Genomic DNA, 4,738 nt, shown 5'->3' on the forward strand with positions numbered 1-4,738 from the left:
ATTTTATAGCTCTCAGGGAAAGCTCTTCTTTCTCGAAATTATACTCCACAGCGTGATGACTATTTTACTCACCACAATTTATTTTATAAATTCACAGTATTATCGATCGTTTTTCTACTCCTGAAAAAAGCTCAGATTTATTACAATAGTCTCCGAAATGACCTTTAAGTTACAGGAATAAAGATAAAAGCATTGTAAGCAACAAAATATTCATGTGATAAGTGTATGTAAATATATATGTTACATAATATTATTTAGCAGATTTCCATCATAGACTTACATAATATATGAATACATATGAATAGGTCTCTGTGGCGCAATCGGTTAGCGCGTTCGGCTGTTAACCAAAAGGTTGGTGGTTCAAGCCCGACCAAGGACGAATTTGTTTTTTATTCCCTTGGCTAACATGTATTTGAATATCTTACTTTCACTTTCCAACTTTCAATCTTGATCATTTTATGGAGAAATTATAAATATTTACTGACTGAATAGCGAACAGTGCATACCATGATAGATGACACTGATGAGCAGACTGATCTTAGTCTGCACTGGTCGCATGAGTAGCATTTCAAAGATGAAAAGATAGCGAACAACATTTTAAATAACATTAAAAACAAACTCATCGGACAAAGCGGACTTTATAGCGAATTTTGTCTTTGAGAATATAAGATTTCTACTTAACATCGTAGAAAAAACTTAACCAAATTAAAAAAGCAAGACACAATAGGAGTCATCCTTGTTTCAATACACAACCTTCAGGGCGTCGAATAAAATGTATGATGACGCAAAAATAGGCTGCATTATTCCCTTTGTCACCTTTGACATTTTACCAAGTAGTAAAATGCATTTTGTTTCATCCAGACTGTGACATTAACACTGAAATGAATAAATAACCATGCTACAGAAAAATTATATAGCATTCATTTGTCTGCGAAACAAAATTGTATACAACAAGAATATTATACTGGAGCGATTGTTTGTTACAATTTGCATAATTTGTCTTCCTTTATAGTGGATATTTCTATAATGGACACAGTTTTCTTTTTAAATATTGATAAAAACAATTAAAACATAGCATATATTTGGATTTATTTAAAATATTTCTTACACAACTTGTTTATACTGTTCCAAGTGATTAAGTATTAACACTTATATCATGTGTCGTATAATTTTGTTCCTGAACAATTATTTTATGCTTTATAATACTGTATGTTTTGTATCGACTTTTCTTTCATTTGATAATCATTACCTTTTGATAAGCTATATACACGACTGCTGTCGCTTTATGAAGTGATTTCATTTTGTCAAAAATAAACGAATAGCGGCTCAGGTTAATCTGTCAAAAATTTGTATAAAAATATAAATTATGTCAGTCTGTATGTATACAGTCTCATATGTTTGTTTTATTTGTACGAAAAACTTAAATTCGGGTTCGTTTTGAAACAAATCAAGTTTCATAGGCATGACAGAAGTTGTAATCAAGGACGTGTATTGTTATTGTTTTCCTTGGGATATGTTGCTTGGAATGACTGAAATAGAATGAGAATCAATCAAATAAAAGTTAGCAGACATCATTCTCCCTTGTGAGCATTTTGTAGCAAATTTACGACGTACTTTCGTCAGTCTGTTTTATCTGTCATGGAAAAGATAATCTTAAATATAAATGAGTATCGTGAAGTGAAAAAAGACTTTTATTTATGTGATTGTATTAAAAATTGTAAATTGTTCAAATCTTTACAAAGCACTAAAGATGTGACAATGTTGTCATCAGGTAAGGCTAGCACTTAATAGCTTCAAAACAAATTAACAAAAAGCAACAAAATACATTTTATACAATAAATAAAACCCCTGTGACACTAAAACACTAATACGGTGTTCTAGCGGCGTCCGAAGAAAAATTCGGAAGCCGAGATGAACGCAGAAGTGGCATCGCAAAGAACGCCTAGTGACGGCGCGCATTTTGAGCATGCTAAGAACAACGCCGTCAGTCGGCGATTTGATAAGAGCGCTTTGGGATCGCAGTAAGGACGCCGTAGCAACTCAGACGAATATCCTAAAACGCAACAGGAGCGCCTTGAAAGCGAATGAACGTGGTGGTTATCCACGGCGCTTATACGGATATTGTGAGGCGTCTCTACCTCGCTTATACTGTGTGTGCACGGCGCTTTTACGGAGCTTTACTATTTCAGCACAGCGTGATTTATTAAACTCATAGTTAAATATGAATGACAGATGTACAGATGCCAATAAAATAAAACGGAATGGAATCAGATATAACGAAAAAGATTAGAACATGCTTTCCCTTATGGGCATTTTATAGTACCTTAATCATGTCAGTTTGGTTTATCGACCGCATTTACATAATCTTTGATCTAAATGAGAAACAAACAAAACAACATAGCAAAAAACGCCAAAAAGTATTAAAACTTACTTTATATGATTTTGACTTTAATTTTTTATGAAAGCAATAGATCTACATGATCATTGAAACTAGAAAGACAAGTAAAAACATCTGATCATTATAAACAATTAAAAAAACTTTATCTTCAAACCCTGATACGGTCAAATAAACCATATTTCAAAATTTTAAAATTTTAAGAATAAACTCACAATTTTTCACAATCAACAGATTATTATAACACAAGTCATGTTAATTTTAAAATTCATTATATATAAATTGTTAAAGAAACTGGTATGTCTAACATTAATGTGGATTTTGTTTTCAATTTGAATGACAATTAAAAGGTTTTTTTCCTTGTTTTTTTTAAACAGATGATTAGCATTTCAATGACAAAATGCTTTCAATAACTTGTGTTGCAATAAAAAGAAATTAAAAACAAATCAGAGTGAATAAAACATACAACTTACTATGAAACTGAACAGTACTGTTCATGTGAAATAAAGGCTTAATAAATTACAAAATACAATTTCTTTTTCATACAATCTATCATTATTATATTTCATTAAAACCATGCACCTAAAACATTTGAAATATTTATTTATGAATGGATATACTTTATTTCTTTCTGTATATAAATAAACACAGCACATCCCTGCTTTAACTTACAGCTCAATTAATGAACATGTACAAAATTGTGTAGCAAAGGCAACAAACATGCTAAATATGAATGAAATATGAAAAACAAGATCAACAAGAAAGGGCGGAGCCCAGCATGACAAAAATCACAAAAGGACCGGACACAAAGCAAAGCATGGACGAGATGATCACAACAACAATACACAATAGGAGACAACACAAACCGACAAGGAAACCAAAGAAGACGACCAATTAACAGGCCTACAAAAGCAAAGGGGTGTACGGGAAAGGGATGTTTTCCATAAGTATTGCCAATATTGTTTAAAATAAAACAAATAGAAATGTTTCATTTCTTATATTCTTATAACATTATTGTCAAAAATATATTGATTAAGTGCTACACGGCTTGGTATGGATATTTTTATGATGAGTAATAAAAGTTTCTTTCAGAAAAATTTATATCTGCTATATAATTAGGTCGTCAAGTCATAAAAGTCATGTATCTCGCACTCACCAACAACATCCATATTTTATTATTTCGTTGTTTGTGATCATGGATGTTATATAAATCGAAATACTGACCTTCTACAATTATGTGGCCAAATGACTTTAAGATCTACAATTTTTATTCTATGAGTATTACATAAGCAGGAGTCTAATTGTGATGAAAAATCATCTGTTTAGGTTAACTATATTTTAATTTAAGTACATGACAATACTACAAAAGGTTTTTGCTGCTTATAATGATAAATAGATTGAAATTTTATGTATACACGTCTCCATGTCAACATGGATGTTTAATGCATTTGCTTTTTTGAGGGGAGTTATAATAATAAATAAAATGATGCTGTTTTCATCTGTTTTGAAGAAAGTGGTTTATGAATGTATGACATCAGAAACTGTCTTGTTTCGAGTTCAGACGTAACAGCACAAATAAGGTGTAAACATACTCTTTTATTTAATTAATGTTAAAATTGTAAATATATTTGTATGCGAATATTAGACAAAATATTTACCGAACTAATTACATTCTCTCAAAGACAACGTATTCCGACAAAATTTAGTTTTACACATTATCTATGTGATAACGAATAATAGCAAAGTCACCTGCCAAACTTTCAGAACGAAGAAATAATTATCATGAGTTTACCATGCACCTAAATTCACGTCATGTTTTAAATCTATCTGGTAACAAATGATACTTTTCTGTGGGGGACATAATCAAAACCGACTTTATTTTCACAGGGAATACTGTCTTAATAAGATCAGACAGATGTTCTTAATCAGTGTATAAGGTTCCAGCCTGTTCCAGCAAAGTTCAAAGTTACTTATATAGATATCTGTCCGTAAAATGCTTTAAATGTATATTTGATCTTTCATAATTAGAACTTTTTGAAAATGTAAATAACTTTATGTAAGTATCTGTTTCGTATGCATTGTGTTCGAGTGGTGTTCGTATGGTGTTTGTCCATATAGTGTCTTATATATCCTCATTTACTAGATAAAAGCAACTTTTCTGCTCCTCATCTGTTCCAATTACACTAAACAAAACAAGATCGTTGTAGTGAAAATAAGTTGTAAATAATGTAACATCTTTACTAAAAGCTTTATGGATAGAATAGAATATGTACATACAAGTAGCCAACACTTTATGCATTTCATATCTTAAACAGAAAAAAACGGTAAAAGCTTTCAGACTAC

The 4,738-nt window shown here is 31.0% G+C and overlaps 1 non-coding gene across 1 annotated transcript; it reads left to right on the top strand.

The window, feature by feature from the left end:
• The first annotated feature begins 305 nt into the window (after positions 1 to 305).
• On the top strand, positions 306 to 379 carry Trnan-guu (transfer RNA asparagine (anticodon GUU)). Its single transcript has one exon. It is a non-coding gene; the product is annotated as a tRNA-Asn (tRNA).
• The last annotated feature ends 4,359 nt before the right edge of the window (positions 380 to 4,738 follow it).

Source organism: Ruditapes philippinarum, unplaced genomic scaffold (assembly GCF_026571515.1).
Source record: "Ruditapes philippinarum isolate M1 unplaced genomic scaffold, ASM2657151v2 ctg8499_1_1_1_1, whole genome shotgun sequence".
NCBI lineage: Eukaryota > Metazoa > Mollusca > Bivalvia > Venerida > Veneridae > Ruditapes > Ruditapes philippinarum.